Genomic DNA, 18,312 nt, shown 5'->3' on the forward strand with positions numbered 1-18,312 from the left:
GTTATGTTCGGTTTTGGGAAATTTGAACAGATTGTTGATGCTTTTGAGTTAGGTCATTAAATTTTACAGAGGTGTTAAACACATGAAAATATGAGTTCTGTGAAATTTTGGTAATTTTTGGATAAAGGATGAATATTTGGTTAATTTAATGCTCGGTTTTGGCCAAAAATGGTGAAAAATAGTTAAATATCATGAAAAATTCTGGAAAATTTCAGATAAGCTTTTTATATCATGTATAAGTCACACACAAAATTTTAGTTCACTTGGAGAAGTCTAAGTAGGCTTTTCAGTTAAACGAGTTCTAGGGTGTTCTAGCTCGGTTTTAGTAAAAATGGAATGTAAAAGAAGATTTTGATTCTGGAAAAATTACAGGGGACTATGTGGATGGCAGGGGACATCCAGGAAAAATTTGGGATTTTTCTAAGATCGTTTGGTATTTACGACATATTTAGTGTTTAAATGGTGTTAAAAAATGGATAAATAAATTTTAAATATAAGAATTAATTCTGGAAATATTTTTATTAAATTCCCCACTGTTAAAAAGTGATTTGTGCAAAATTTCAAGATCCGAGAGTAATCGGATAATTAATTGTGCTAATTATCAAACTTTTAAAGTTAAAACGTGTAAACCGGTGAAGTTCGCTTAAGCGAGCTGACTGGTGTATAAAAACCCTAAAAATGAACTATTTTCATATAAATGAGTTAAACAAGTAAAAAAATAAATCATCCGAAAATAATTCGGATGATTTGAGTAATTTTTGTCCGATTTAACAGTTTCCGGTACGCTAAAGACGGAAACGGGTCCCGCGGCCAATCGAGGCGTCTAAACCGAGCTCAAATTTCACAACTCTAACTAAATTATCAGTCAACAACTATTTTCGGGTCGTGTGTGACCAAACTCATTTTTGAAACGTAAAAACGGATAACCGTGCTAGGCACGCAAAACGAGAAAAACGATTAATAATGATTTTGACCATTGAACTCTAAACGAAATCACAATCTGAGTCCGGAGAAGTGTTCCGGGTTAACATTGCCCCCGGAACGGGTACAATATTGGGTTAACAGTGTCCCCAGATGTACCAGTTAACGCGGTTAAAGTTATATTAATAATGAGTGTATAGTAACGATCGTAGGGATCATATTACAGATTGGACGTGTTAACTGATAATGATTGTTGTTACCTGCTTGCATGTGCTAAGGTGAGTTTCACGAGCCCCTTTCTCTGAATTGTTTTCAAATATTTTCCCGGGGCGGAAAACATGTTACTATTGAAATGATTAAATACATACTGAACGCATGGATTTGCGTGTATTTATAAATATTTGATTGTACGGGAATCGTATGGAATGGGTACATTACTGGGTTAACTGTGTCCCCAGATGTCTTTGGAAGTGTTACTGGGTTAACTGTGTCCCCAGATGTCTTTGGAAGTGTTACTGGGTTAACTGTGTCCCCAGATGTCTGTGGAAGTGTTTCTGGGTTAACGTTGCCCCCAGAATGAGTACAGTACTGGGTTAACAGTGTCCCCAGATAATATTATATTATGATATGGATTTATCATGGTTTATTCAAATTGTGAAACTCACCAACTATTCGTAGTTGACCCGTTTTCTCACATGCTTTTTCAGGTACAACTAAGATGAAGTGATTGCTTACGTGCTAAGTGCTTGATGTGTGTAAGATTTGCGTGCGGAACGTTAGGATACATTATAATAAATAGAATTATGTATCGTATTGTATGATGTGTGTATCACCTAGACGGTAATGAAATACAAATAATGTAATTTGAAGTATATTAATATATTCAGTTTTCTTTATAAACAATGTGGTTGATATCAGACGAGTCTGTCGCACCCCGTTCACGTTTCCGCTGCGGTTGCGGGGTGTTACAAAACCAGGCGGACCGGCTTGTCAAAAGGTTTGAAAATCAGGCGGCTACCGAGAAACATTCTTGGCAGAACTTATAAATGTGGCGTTCGGTTAGTGGTCTAGAAAAAATCGACGGGCCGGTTGATTTTAAGCTGGACATTATGAAGCCAATGGAATTTAGGTTTTCAGAAAGAAGAATGATCAAATTGGGCACTTTGATCATTTTCCCCGTTTTAAATGCTTGTTCAACAATAGCCGGATTTTACTAACGTTTAAGTTCTAATGTTTTGATTTGATTGCTTGCTTAGTTGCTTTTATTTACGTTTAAGTTCTAATGGATTATTACATACCGGAAGGGATTATAGCTATAATAAATGCTGAGTTAGCAACTCATGATCAAGTGAAGCAGGTTGAAAAAAAATAAAATAAAATAATTGGGGTGGAACTGTTGTTTGGTATGTAGAAATGAATGAGAGTGGAAATATTTATTATGTGGGAGTGAAAAAATTAATGTTTGGTTGCTTAATGTATGGAATCATTCATTACATATAAATCTCATTCCATCAAAGCCATTCATTCCCACTTTTTTTCTTCCTTCACCCTACTTTCTTAACAACCACCACCACCATTACCATTGCCGCCGCCACCGCCACCGTCGCCACCACCACGGCCGCAACCACCACCACCACCTTACCACCAGCGCTATCACCGCCTCCGCCACCAACGTCACGTAACCACCGTAACCATTCACCGTACCATTGCCTGACCATCACGTACCACCACCATCACTGTTACCGCCTAACCACCACCACTTGACCGACACCACCTGACCGCCACCACCATCGTCGTTGCGCTACCATCGCCATCACTACCAATGCTACCACTGTCACCTCCCCAGCACCATAACCACCGCACTCGCCGCCTGACCGCAACCACCGCCATCGTCGCCACCGCTACCACCATTTTTGTCACCGAAGCCACCACCATCACCGTCGTCATTGCAGTTTTTTTTGTATTTTGGTAAAAAAAAAATTATTTTGATGTGCGCTCAATTTTATGTGAATCAACTTTCGGTATGCATCTTGTCCAGTGTTTTATATAATTATCAAGTTCAAATTTTATGATTGTTTTGACTTTTGAGAGACTTGGATTTAATAAGGTGGAGTGACTATTTTCTTCGTATTTTAAAATTTTGTAAAATTTTACACGTTTACAACCTTTTACTTTAACAATTTTTATATCATTTTCGAGTTTTATGTGTTCATGAGATACATCTGCTTAAGTTTCATATTACGTTACAAGTTCATGATTACATATTGTTATATTTCAAATTAATGATTAAAAGACATGCCAAGTATAAGCCCATGCCCAAGTTACATGTCCATGTTTATTATGAATTAGGTTTTACCAACACCTGAGTTTTATCGACTTATTGTTGCAGCGCCCTATATCGACAATGCTCAGAGTTTACCAACTGAACAAATGTCGTTCTTTTATATTTTAATGTTTTATGTGTAATCAACCGGACCCACAGTAATGCACAACTGCAAACATGACATAAACATATTCGACCTTTCCGATGCGTTATTCGACTTGCCCGGCGCAACCCACCAGGTAAAATAACTTGTTAAAGTATAGTTTTTGTGAAGCACATCGGTGGAATCAAGGTCAAAGGATCGAAATCTACCCCTTCAACAGAAATCTAGGGTTTACGAGGTAACGTTTGCTTTCTCTAGGATCCTGATTTAGTGGATCGAAATGCATGAGATTTTGAGGGATGGATATTTTTAAGATATGGATTCATACATTTTATAAATCTAATCGATTCAAGGTTTTAGTTTTGAGATTCGCCATTTGAGCTCTAGATCTAGAGTTCTCAGTTCATCTGGTACGTTTAGTGTATTTCATGTAGAATGGACCATCCAAGTTGTCCACCACATAAATGTGGCATATTTAGAATTGGGCTTCATCGAATACACCGATTCTAATACAAAATTTACGAAAAATAAAGTCCAATCATTAATTCAAAAAGGGTGTGCAATGTTAATAGCAAATTATAAATTGATAGAACTATAAACTTCATAAATTGTGTCATAAAAGATAGTGTGAACTCGATATAAAATACAAATGATGTGATTGCTTATGAATATTTGCTTTTCCTAAATGCCATGAGTGTCTACTTTTTAATACATGATAATTAATATATATATATATATATATATATATATATGCAAGAGATGGTTCATGCGAGAAGTCAAATTACAGCGAGAAGTGCGAGAAATTAATCTGGGCCACTCATCTAATTTTTAATCTTCCAACATTAAAATATATGAAAAGAGTATTAAAATAATATAAATATATTCTCTCTCTAATTAATATATATAATTAAACCACATTAGTTGCATCTCTAACTAATATAATTAATCTAATAACAATAACTAAAAGATTTTAAAAATTAATAAACTCATTATACAATAAATTTATCTTTATAATTTTTTACCCTATCTTTTGAGTTCACTCTACACAACTATAATTTTTTCCTACACCTCTTCAAAATTTTCCTACACGTCTTAATTTTTTTCCTACACATTTTCAATTTCTTCGTACCTATGCTTTTCGTCTTACACATTTTCAATTGTTTCCTTCGCATATTCAGTTTCTTCCTACACATCATTAATTTTCTCTTACACATCTTAATTTCTTTCTTACACATATTTAATTTTCTCATACACAACATATTTTTTTTCCTACACAACTACATTATCTTCAGTTATTTCCTACACATATTCAATTTATTCCTACACATCATTAATTTTCTCATACACATCTTAATTTTTTTCCTACACATATTTAATTTTCTCATACACAACATATTTTTTTCCTACACATCTACATTCGTCGTACACTTTTTTTCGTCCTACACATCTTCAATTTTTTCCTACGCATATTTAATTTCTTCCTACACATTTTCAAAATTTTCCTACACATCTTTAATTTTCTCATACACATCTTATTTTTTCCTACACATTTTCAATTTCTTCGTACACATTTTTTTCCGTCTTACACATATACAAATTATTTTTTTTCAAAAGAATAATCAATGATGAAGATACAATTTTGCTTAATTCTTATAAATTAAAAGCTGTTTATTGGTGAAAAAAGAATAAAGTTAGATCTTACACTAACATATAATGAAATAAATAAATTGTAACTTACAAATCATAACTTTATAATATTTGTGCTTTGAACTTTTATTTAGGGATAGATGAGATAAATTGATTAATTAATTATTTTATTCTACCTAAACTAACCTTTTCATATTTATTATAATGTCTTTCAAATTTTATTAATTACAATAAATGCAATAATGTTTCAACCATTGATTAATAATCTAATGGTTGAGATCACTTCTTGCACTTCTTGTTATAAGAATCACTTCTGAAATGAACCTAATCCTATAAATATATATATATATATATATATATATATATATATATATATATATACACTAGATTTTATCCCTCGTATTACAGGGGTTATCTTACATTATTCGTTTTTAATATTTATATATGTATATTTGGATTTTAATTATTTTTTGTAAGAAAGTTAATAATTAATATACTTGAGGTTTGATGATAAAATGGTTTCACAAATAAATGATATGTTATAATCCGGTTTAAAAGCTATCTGGGTTTGGTGATATACATTACTCGTTTATTTTCCTTATTATAAAATTGTTTTTTAATTATAAATACTATCTTTTTTAAATAAAATAGGATATTAATTTTTTGTATATCCCTATTTTATAGGATTTTCATATCAAATATTAGATGAGATTAAGTTTTAATATAGTGAGATGTTATAACCCGTTTAAGAGCCATCTGGGTTTGGTGAGACATTTACCCGTGAATTCGGGTCAAATGCGTGGGAAACTTTTATTTACAAATAAAGCAATCTGATGGCTTAAGAGATTGGTTGTTTTACATTTTTCGTCTCTTAATATTTATTTTTTATATTTTAATTTTATTTATTATAAGAAAGTTAATAATATACTTAGGGTTTGATAATAAAAGGGTTTCATAAATAAATGATACACTATAACCCATTTAAAAGCTATCTGGATTTGGTGACCCATGACCCACTTTTTTTTACTATAAATTTTTTTATTAATTATTAATAATATCATTTTCTTTTTAAATTGAATCTTAAATTTTAGTATATCCCTATTTTATTGGATTTTCATATCAAATAATTGGTAAGATTAATTTTTAATTTAATGAGATGTTATAACCTGTTTAAGTGCTATCTGGCTTTGCTAAGACCCATACCCATGAATTTGGGTTAAATCAATGAGAGGCCTCCATTTACAAATCAAGCAATCTAGTGGCTTCCATAAAAGGAGGGAGCGACCACATCACGACACATAAGATTTTAGGGTTTTCGTTTATATATATTACTAGATTTTATCCCCCGTATTACGGGGGTTGTTTTACATGATTCGTTTTTAATATTTATATATGTATGTTTGGATTTTAATTTTTATTTATTATAAGAAAGTTAATAATTAATATACTTGAGGTTTGATGATAAAATGGTTTCACAAATAAATGATATGTTATAATCCGGTTTAAAAGCTATCTGGGTTTGGTGATACTCATTACCCGTTTTTTTTCTTTATTTTAAAATTGTTTCTTAATTATAGATAATAACTTTTTTTTTTAAATAAAATAGAATATTAATTTTTAGTATATCCATATTTTATAAGATTTTCATATCAAATATTTTATGAGATTAATTTTTAATATAATGAGATGTTATCACTCTTAAAGAGCTATCTGGGTTTCGTGAGACCTTTACCCGTGAATTCAGGTTAAATGCGTGAGAAACCTTCATTTACAAATAAAGAAATCTGATGGCTTGAGAGAATGATTGTTTTACATTTTTTGTTTTTTAATATTTATTTTTTGGATTTGAATTTTCTTTATTGTAAGAAAGTTAATAATATACTTAGGGTTTGATGATGAAAGAGTTTCATAAATAAATAATATGTTATAACCAGTTTAAAAGCTATTTGGATTTGGTGACCCATGACCCGCTTATGTTTTTTACTATAAAATTGTTTAGTAATTATAAATAATATCTTTTTCTTTTTAATTTGGATATTAAATTTTAGTATATCCCTATTTTATAGGATTTTTACATCAAATAATTGGTAAGATTAATTTTTAATTTAATGAGATGTTATAACCCGTTTAAGAGCTATCTGGTTTTGGTAAGACATATACCCATAAATTTGGGTTAAATCAATGAGAGACATCCATTTAAAAATTAAGCAATATGGTGGCTTCCATAAAAGGGGGGAGCGACCATATCGCGACACGTAGGATTTTAGGGTTTTGGTTTATATATATTATAGATAGATAGATATAGATATATTCATCGAATACACCGATTCTAATACAAAGTTTATGAAAAATAAAGTCCAATCATTAATTCAAAAAGCATGTGCAATGCTTATATAATAGAAAATTATAAATCGATCATGGAAGATTAATGTCGAAACACGAGATGAATCTGACCTGATCCATGACGATGTTTCCACGGATTTTGAGATGAACGAACCACGTCTTGATCTTCTTCTCCGGCTGGTTGGGATCTGCAATGACTTTTTGGGGGTGTGGAGGTGACCGCTAAGAAATCTCCAGGATCTCTTGTTCACAGACACAAAAATATGGTGGTGGCTCTTATTGAGAATGACCAACCCCTAATAAGGAGGTGGAGACCTCCTTATATAGGGAGCCTCATGGCCACCATAATGGTACCCTAATGGGCCTAGCCCAGTTAGGGTTACCTCCACAAAACCCCCTCAGCCCAATAATATTGTATTAGTCCCTATAATAAAATAAGCCAAACATAATAAATTTAGGGTCGTAAAACCGGGTTTAGTACCATACCCCTACAAGCCCCCCAAGTCCAGCGTTGCTCCTGGGCGCGCAAGCGTTTAGGTGGAGCGCTGGACTTTATGAGGTGTGTTAGGGCGTGAGGCGGTTTTTTCCCTTTTCTTCGGCCTTATCTTTATTGTCTTTGAGTTTTGGGAGGTTTTCTTCATGTTGGTGACGTGTTGTGGTTTTTATGATAATGATGGTGCACTAGCATGAATAAGATAGCACGCCGAATAATAAAAGCCTGCGCGCGAGGCGACTTACGAGCTATGAGAATAATAAAGCTTGCGCGCGAGGCGACATATGAGCTATGAGAATAATAAAAGCTTGCGCGCGAGGCGACTTACGAGCTATAATAATAATAAAGCTTGCGCGCGTGAGGCGACTTACGAGCTGTAAAAATAATGAAGCCTGCGCGCGAGGCGACTTATGGATCTATGAGAATAATGAAGCCTGCGCGTGGCGTCTTACGAGCTATAAGAATAATAAAAGCTTGCGCGCGAGGCGTCTTACGAGCTATAAGAATAATAAAAGCTTGCGCGCGAGGCGTCTTACGAGCTATATGAATAATAAAGCTTGCGCGCGTGAGGCGACTTACGAGCTGTAAAAAATAATGAAGCCTGCGCGCGAGGCGACTTACGGATCTATGTGAATAATAAAGCTTGCGCGCGTGAGGCGACTTACGAGCTGTAAAAATAATGAAGCCTGCGCGCGAGGCGACTTACGGATCTATGAGAATAATGAAGCCTGCGCGAGTGGCGTCTTACGAGCTATAAGAATAATAAAAGCTTGCGCGCGAGGCGTCTTACGAGCTATAAGAATAATAAAAGCTTGCGCGCGAGGCGTCTTACGAGCTATATGAATAATAAAGCTTGCGCGCGTGAGGCGACTTACGAGCTGTAAAAAATAATGAAGCCTGCGCGCGAGGCGACTTACGGATCTATGTGAATAATAAAGCCTGCGCGCGTGAGGCGACTTACGAGCTGTAAAAATAATGAAGCCTGCGCGCGAGGCGACTTACGGATCTATGAGAATAATGAAGCCTGCGCGGGTGGCGGCTTACGAGCTATAAGAATAATAAAAGCTTGCGCGCGAGGCGTCTTACGAGCTATAATAATAAAAGCTTGCGCGCGAGGCGTCTTACGAGCTATATGAATAATAAAGCTTGCACGCGTGAGGCGACTTACGAGCTGTAAAAATAACGAAGCCTGCGCGCGAGGCGACTTACGGATCTATGAGAATAATGAAGCCTGCGCGCGTGGCGTCTTACGAGCTATAAGAATAATAAAAGCTTGCGCGCGAGGCGTCTTACGAGCTATAAGAATAATAAAAGCTTGCGCGCGAAGCGACTTACGAGCTATAAAATGATGATAATGACTGGCCCACAAGGGCCTCCTCCGCGCAGGATGAATATCCCGGCCTGTTTTCAAAATAATAATGGAGGCACAAATGGCCAGATAATAATAATGATGTCATAGGTGTTTGTGCGGCTCGTAGCCGAACCTGCAAAAACATGTCAACTAAAAGTGGATGTATTGCATGGTTCCCATCCTCGGGCCAATTATGAGGTGTGCCCAACCTTTAAGCTTGGCGCGTGGCCTATGGGTTTATGAGGATTCCCAACCTTTAAGTTTGGCGCGTAGCCATATGGGATATTATGAGGATTCCCAACCTTTAAGTATGGCGCGTAGCCATATGGGATATTATGAGGATTCCCAACTTTTAAGTATGGCGCGTAGCCATATGGGATATTATGAGGATTCCCAACCTTTAAGTATGGCGCGTAGCCATATGGGATATTATGAGGATTCCCAACCTTTAAGTATGGCGCGTAGCCATATGGGATATTATGAGGATTCCCAATCTTTAAGTATGGCGCGTAGCCATATGGGATATTATGAGGATTCCCAACCTTTAAGTATGGCGCGTAGCCATGTGAGTACAATCATGGTTGTTCTTATCCTGATTTGGATTAGACTGTTCATTTGTTATGTCGCTTACGCGCGGCCTGCGCAATGTCTCCTTTATTCTCACGCGCAGATGTGGTGCGTGAGCGTGCATGATGCGTGAGCATCTAATATTCATGAGCATACGTGAAGCCCAATAACATATGTGATGCGTGAGCATATGAAATGCGTGAGCATGTGATATGCGTGAGCATACGTGATGCGTGAGCATACGTGATGCGTGAGCATATGAGGTATGCGTGAGCATACGTGATACGCGTGAGCATGCGTGATGCGTGAGCATGTGATATGCGCCACGAGCATAGGTTTTGGCTGTCTTCATGAGCATGTGATATGCGTGAGCTGTGGCGTAGAGTAATCGCCGGGAGCGCGCATGCGATCCGCTGTGGCGTAGAGTAATCGCCGGGAGCGCGCATGCGACCCGCCGTGGCGTAGAGTGATCGCCGAGAGCGCGCATGCGACCCGCCGTGACGTAGAGTGATCGCCCGGAGCGCGCATGCAATTCGCTGTGGCGTAGAGTGATCGCCGGGGGCGCGCATGCGACACGCTGTGGCGTAGAGTGATCGCCGGGAGCGCGCATGCGATCCGCTGTGTCGTAGAGTGATCGCCGGGAGCGCTGTTGGTACATGTGTGTCAGTAGTTCATAGTCTAGCATTTGTAATCGAGTCTGTAATGTAATTATGTTTTGAATTTGATTGTTTATGTAAAGCGCGAAGTTGTCAACAAGTTCGCTATGGCGAACTTGTTGAATCAGCGAAGTTATTGACAACTTCGCCTGTGGCGAAGTTGTCGTGTTTATATACTGTTCAGCGAACAGTTTACGGAGTTGTTCGTTTTAGGGTTTGTTTCAGTTGTTCAGTGAACGTGTTCGTGTCATAGTCTGTAACAGTGACCTCGGGTCACGTGGTTGTTATTAATATAACGTGGTTGGTTTATTGCTTTCGTGTTCGATCTCTACATACTCTACACTCGTATCTACCCACGCAGGGATTCCGCACCTGAGTTGTTAGCGACGTCCCGTGTACGATCCGTCCAGGAGCCTACAATTGGTATCAGAGCCATCGGCTCGATTGTGAGGTTCGGGATTTCACGCGGGTGTAGAAAACGTCTCGTTTGACCTATTCGCGGGACGTGTTTTTGTTGGGATTGTGTTTTGCTCGTGCTTGACAGTCATTTTCAAGCCATTGCATTGATCGGAAACTGCTGGATTGACGAAAACAGATCTGAACAGTTTCCTTGTTCATCGGGCGAAGTTACCGTTCTTCGGGCGAAGTTACCATTCTTCAGGCGAAGTTGCCGTCACTGGAATTAGGGTTTCGGCGAAGATATAAGGTTTAGCGAAGTTAACCACAACTTCGCTTACCTCATAAGTTCGCCTGAGCGAAGTTATCCGCAACTTCGCTTTCCACCCAAGTTCGCTTACCTCCTAAGTTCGCTCATTATAAGCGAAGTTATTTTTAACTTCGCCAAGTCTAGCGAATTTAAGAACTCAGCGAAGTTCTCTTTTCAAGCGAAGTTATTCTTAACTTCGCCTACTGAGCTGTTTTAATATTTTTTTTTGTATTTTCAGGTTTTTCAGGTTTTCGCAAGGATGTCGTCAATTAACATCTCCGATTTGGTCAAGATGGAAGTAGAAGCGGGGTCTGCCACTAAGGCCCCGAGGCTGATGAAAGGAACTGACTTCGTGGCATGGAAGGACAGATTCATCCAATACATCAAATACCAGGATGCCAAAATGTGGGTGTGCATCCAGGATGGATATATCCCTCCAACTGCGCAATACGAAGGTCGCGATGTGGTTAAGAAGTACAGCAAAATGGAGGACGAAGAGAAGAAAATGTACGAGGCCGAAAGTAAGGCCCATGCTGCGATAACAATGGCACTTCCTCAAGAAGTTCTCCATACGTTCCGAAAGTACACTTCTGCAAGAGAGCTCTGGGATGCTCTTGAAAATAGATTCGAGGGGAATGTGGGTATCCGTGCTTCAAAGATCAAACTCTTAAAAACCCAGTTCTCCGTCTTCAAATTTTTGAAGAATGAATCACTGGATAATATTATCACCAGATACTATCATCTAATGACAGAGCTCAGCAATTATTCAATTGCTTACCGAGAAGAAGAGATCGTTGAAAAGCTTCTCGATGCTCTCCCACCGAAGTGGGAAATGTACACCGTTCTTATGAGGGAAGACAGAGACTTTCCAAATTGTGATCTTGAAACGGCAGTAAACAAGCTCAGAACTTATGAGCTTAATATGGTTCGAAAAGAAACACCAACAGATCAGATACAAGACCCTGGTATGTATGGTGCAAAGGTTAACTCAGGCTCAAGTTCGAGGCCTGAATCTGCTGCTTATTACTCAAAAGGGGAGTCAGGTTCTGACTCTTCTCATGAAGGAAACGTTTCTGTAAACTCGAATGGTGATGTCTGTTTCGTTGCTGGAGGATCAAGTACTTCAAAGCCTCAAGCATCCTCAAGTAGTTTTTCTGCAAATGCCTCAAGCAATAATTATTCCAAGATGCCTATGAGTGTAAAATCTGCTGAAGAGCAGTTTGCAGTCTATGCATCATTTATTGCTTCCTACGAAAACTACATCCAGGGAAAGATTGTGGACCCTGCTGCTCTTGATGAGGATTACGACCAGATCGATGCTGATGATCTGGAGGAGATGGATTTGCAATGGCAAATGGCAATGATTGTGAGGCGTGTAAAACGGTTTATGAACAAAACTGGGAGAAAGTTTGTTGGTGGTAGGCCCGGGTTCGACAAATCCAAGGTAAGGTGCTATAATTGTCAACAGTACGGGCACTTTGCCAAGGAATGCAGAAATGAGAGGGTTGAACGAGGACAAGGTCGGCCTACACAACACTCTGGAGTTAACAGAGAGATTAACGCCATGTTGACCAGAGAAGCAGGTGAGTACAACTGGAACTCGCATTCAAGTGGTTCTGGTGAGCAAGCGAACATGGCTGAGGCTGAAGTTAAAGAATGTGAGAAGGTTGATGGAATTGAGAAAGCTACTGAAGAAGAAACAGCTTTCATGGCAGATGACAAGGATAATCGCTCCGAGGTAAGTACTAAGGATATTTGTATTAGTTGTGAGAATTTGTCTGAGCAACTTAAAACGATAACTGATCAGTATGTCCATTTAGATGATGACTTTAAAACTATTAAAGAAGATCACCATTTTACAAAAGCAAGAGAAACGAGTTATAAAATTAAAATAAAAGCATGTGAAAAAGACGTTCAAAGCTTAAAAATTAAACTTGCTGAGAAAATTGAAATAATTGATCTTAGTTATGAAGTTTTAGAGGAAAAAACAAAATTGATTGCTGATCGAGATAAACAGATTGCTGACCACCAGGTGAAGGTGGTGGAACTGAACCGCAAACTTGAGCAGTTCAGGAATTCCTCGGCCATCCTTGATCACCTCGTGAGTGATCCAGGTACCTCTGCAAAGAGGGGAGGAATCGGATATAATGAAGTTCCACCACCCTTTAACCACAACTACACTTATAATCCGAGTGTTCAGAAATCTGTTGATTTCGAAGTTCCTCAGACAACTCCAATCAAGATTACAAGTGTAAAACCAAGTGTTAGCTGTGGAGAAACAAGTTCGAAAGTTTCTAATGTGAATATTTCTGTTTCGAGTCCAGTCTCATCGGATTCGGATAAGTTGTCCGAATCTGGTCAGATAAAAGAGAAGGTAGGGTTACCCACCGATGGAGATAAAAATAAAGTTTCTAAAAAGAGCTCTCCACTCAATCCGTACGTCCCACCTTATGTGAGACAAACGGCTGGTAACACTGCCTCTACATCCAAACCAACATTTGACAAGAAATTGGAGAGTCGGTGTTGCTTTAGATGTAACAAATTAGGGCATTTAGTTGCAGATTGCCCTCTGGAGCCGAGATTCAGAGGTGTGAAGCCAAATAAAACTGAGTATAAGCGTCATTTTGTTACTGCTAAAAATGAAAACTTTAAAAAATGCCAAAATGTAATGAATTCAAGTTTTCATAAAAACCAACCTCAGTTTTACAACCAAACCTCAAGATATAACACTTTCAATTCTCAAAGGTTTGGAAGGCATTACACTCAATCTGCAGGGAGATTCCCTAACAGGACTTACAGAAATTATCCTGATGCTAACTTGAGAAAGCCAGGGTACGGGACGTATCGATCCAAGACCAATTGGTCTTGGGTCCCAAGATTCTAACTCTTTGTTTTATTGTGCAGGAACAGTTGAACAGGGCTGCCAACAATCTTTGGATTGTAGATAGCGGCTGTTCCCGGCACATGACGGGCAACAAACACTTGTTGCAAGATTTAAAACCTGTTCAGGGAGCAAGAGTTAGTTTTGCTGGTGAGAGCGGTGGTAGGATTACCGGTAGAGGAACTGTGTCGAATGGGAGAATGACACTTGAGAATGTAAACTTTGTGGAGGAATTAAAGCACAATCTGCTGAGTGTGTCGCAGATTTGTGATAAAGATTACACTGTCCATTTCACGAAGAATGAAGCGATCGTATTGAAGCCTGGTTTTCAAATACCAGAAGAATGGATAGTAATGAAAGCTCCACGTGAAACGAATACATATGTGATGGACATGAGGTCTACTGAAATGGCCACCGGAGAATCTTGTTTAATGACAAAAGCAAGCGAATCAGAATCAGAATTGTGGCACAGGAGAATGGGACATATTCATCTTCAGAAGATGAACTTCATTGTCAAGAATGGGCTTGTGATGGGTGTTCCCTTAAAAAGTTTTAACTTTGAAGACAAATGTATTGCATGCAAGAAGGGAAAGCAACACAAGAAATCCCATCTCACCAAGAAGATTAACTCAATTGCCGGTACTCTAGAACTACTTCATATGGATCTCTTCGGTCCCGTGAATGTACAAAGTCTAGGAGGTACCTCTTACTGCTTGGTGATCACTGATGACTACTCGCGATACTCGTGGGTATATTTTCTGAAAACGAAAGACGAGACGGCTCAAATGGTGAAGAATCTAATTACAAAAGTTGAGAACGTCATGAGTAAATCAGTTAAATTCATCAGAAGTGACAATGGGACAGAGTTCAAGAACTTTGAAATGGAAATTTTCTGTCTTCAGAAGGGAATTGAACATCAATACAGCGCTCCGTATACTCCGCAACAGAATGGAGTGGCTGAAAGGAAGAACCGAACTTTAATTGAAGGAGCCAGAACTATGCTGGCAGACTCAAAGCTTCCTGTGATGTTCTGGGCTGAAGCAGTTGCTACAGCCTGCTATGTTCTAAATAGGGTGTTAACAGTTAAGAAACTTGGAAAAACTTGTTACGAGCTTATGCACGGAAGGAAGCCCAACTTGTGCGGTCTTGAACCATTTGGGTCTCCTTGTTCGATTTTGAAGACTAATTCGAAATTTGGTGAAGTAGCTGATGAGGGAATCCTTGTCGGTTATGTTGTTGGGACTCCCAACAGACGGGTCTTCAATACGTCGACTTGCAAGGTGGAGGTGGTTTGTAACACCGACATTACTAGTTACCAACCGCCAAAACCAAGCAATGGACCTGCTGAGCTTTTTGACTATGTTAAACTTTTTAAGTCGTTTAACGTACCTGATTTGGAAATTTCCGAAGAAGACGAAAGAGCTGTGACGAAGATGATACTTGATGAGGAAGAGAATATATTGCAACATCAGATTTTTGAGAAATCTCATCCTTCCACATCAAACACGATTGATACCCCTGCGGCCTCAACTGAAGATGAATTTATTAATCCTTTTCACTCTCAGCCAGAAACAACCATAGATGAGATCTCTTCAAACTTGGAAGACAATTTACATGTCGGTGCTGTTCCGACCACGAGAATTCACAAAGATCACCCTTTGGAGAACGTTATAGGTGATGTGTCCTCCAGTGTACAAACCAGAAGTAGCTTGAATGAGCACACCTGTGTTTATACAAGCATAAAAGAAACGGGTATAATGAATGAATGTTTGTACTCCTGCTTTATAAGCCAAATTGAACCAAATAATTATCAAATGGCTTTAAAGGACAGCTCGTGGGTCGAGGCCATGCAAGAAGAGTTGACTCAGTTCGAGAAAATGGAAGTTTGGACCTTGGTTGAAAAACCAAGAAATGTGCACGCTATAGGCACAAAATGGGTGTTCAAATGTAAGAGAGATGATAAGGGAATTATCGTGAGAAATAAGGCGAGGCTGGTTGTTAAAGGTTTTAATCAGCAAGAGGGTATTGATTACAATGAGGTGTTCGCTCCTGTTGCACGGTTAGAAGCGATTCGATTGTTTTTGGCGTTTGCTGCATTTAAAAAGATGAAGGTATTTCAGTTGGATGTGAAGAGCGCGTTTCTAAACGAGAAAAGTTGATGAGGTTGTGTATGTTGAGCAACCTCCGGGTTTTCCTGACCCAGACTTTCCTGATCACGTATACAGGTTGAGCAAGGCGTTATATGGGTTACATCAGGCACCTCGTGCCTGGTATTCAACGTTATCGGACTACTTGCTGGAAAATGGTTTTGAAAGGGGATTGATTGACAGTACGTTGTTTGTGAAGAGAGAAGGATGTGACTTCCTACTGGTTCAAGTCTACGTGGATGATATCATTTTTGCTGCATCAAGAGTATCCATGTGTCAGGATTTTGAAGCTGTCATGAAGAAACGATTCGAGATGAGTGCTATGGGTGAACTAACTTTCTTTCTAGGATTGCAGGTTGATCAGAAGAAGGACGGGATGTTCATTCATCAAACGAAGTACGTTCATGATGTGCTGAAAAGATTCAAGATGGAGGACAGCTCTCCATATGATACTCCAATCTGCGTCAATCACAAATTGGGTGCTGAATCAGATGGTGACGCAGATGTGGACCCAACTCTGTATCGGGCGATAATAGGTTCATTAATGTATTTAACTGCTTCTAGGCCTGATATAATGTTTGCTGTTTGTCTTTGTGCACGTTTTCAGGCAAATCCGAAAGAATCTCATTTGAAAGGTGCAAAGAGGATACTACGGTATCTCAAGGGCAAGCCGAAGCTGGGGTTGTGGTACCCGAAGGGAGGAGACGTTGAACTGGTGGCATATACAGATTCTGATTATGGGGGATGCAATCAGAGTCGGAAGTCAACGACGGGAGGCTGTCAGTTTCTTGGAGGAAGATTAGTTTCCTGGCAGTGCAAGAAACAGACATCAGTTGCTATTTCAACATGCGAAGCTGAATACATGGCAGCATCCAACTGCTGCTCTCAGGTTTTGTGGATTCAGCAACAATTGCGCGACTATGGCCTGAATTTCGTACTCACTCCTATTTTAATTGATAACACTGCCGCCATCTCAGTAATTAACAATCCCGTGAAGCACAGTAAAACTAAGCATATTGACATTCGTCATCACTTCATACGGGATTGTGCTGAGAAGAAACTGATCAAGATCGAAAAGGTTGATACACTTGAAAATTTTGCTGACTTGTTTACAAAAGCGTTTGATAAATCTAGATTTCAAAACCTAATTGAGCTGAACGGGATGATCAATCCCGAGTAACCATGCCTTTGTGTTTATTTAAAAAAAAAAAAAAAAAAAAAAAAAAAATTGTGTCATTATTGCTTAAAATTAGTCGGTTATCTCAGTTTGATGGACATATCCTCGGATATGTTTTGGTCCTCGTTTCGACTTAGAGAATGAGGATAGCCATTAACCGGAAGACTGAAAGTGACCGGGGCAGTTATGACGTGTGTTCTTTCAGTTGCTGAAAATTAGTCGGTCATTCTTAGTAAGAAGGACACATACTTGTATGTGGTCGGTCCAGTTGATCCATTGGATCTTCAGGATTGCCGTTTACCTGAAGACTTTGATGTGATCGGGGCGATTGAAATCAAAAATTTTATTGGGAAATGAAATTATTTTTCAAGTCTAATACTTCGTAAGAAGTTCTTTGCTGTGTTTAACAGAAAATTGATCCAACCTTGGAAAATGATATATATACTGATTGTGTGTGCTTAACTAGTGAAGTTATTAGGCTTAAAAGGCTTTAGAACAGTCATTGTATGTCATGGTAAATTTTTATGGTGCGTAATAGTGTATGTGATACTAACTTAAACTACTCGAATTTACGTGGAAACTCCTTAAGAGTTTTGAATGTCTTCACACATATCTTTCCGAATGATAGGCAGAAAAGCGATTACCCAGTCATACACGAGCCCATGAGTGATCTGATTTCCGTGAAGAAAGCATTTCAAGACACTGCAGTGATCCAGATTCGGGACTTGCAGTAGTTTAATACTCCGAAGTCAATAAGAATGTTTGGTTAAAAAAAAAAAAAAAAAAAAAAAAACATGTATATTTTTAGTACTTATGAGACATAATAACAATCAAGACTTCTCATGTCTGGAGTAAGAAGAGAACGGGAAGCTGACAACGAGTATATACAAGTTAATCAGACACTATGGGTCGAAGTCAACTCGGGGTGACTTGGGTATAGCCAAATACGCTTTGAGAATAGATAGAAGACATCATTATCTCTGAGTTGTTGTCTACT

The sequence above is a fragment of the Bidens hawaiensis genome, unplaced genomic scaffold, assembly GCF_021521415.1.
Source record: "Bidens hawaiensis isolate Kalapana, Puna unplaced genomic scaffold, B.hawaiensis_p1.1 tig00002717_1, whole genome shotgun sequence".
Taxonomy (NCBI): Eukaryota; Viridiplantae; Streptophyta; class Magnoliopsida; order Asterales; family Asteraceae; genus Bidens; species Bidens hawaiensis.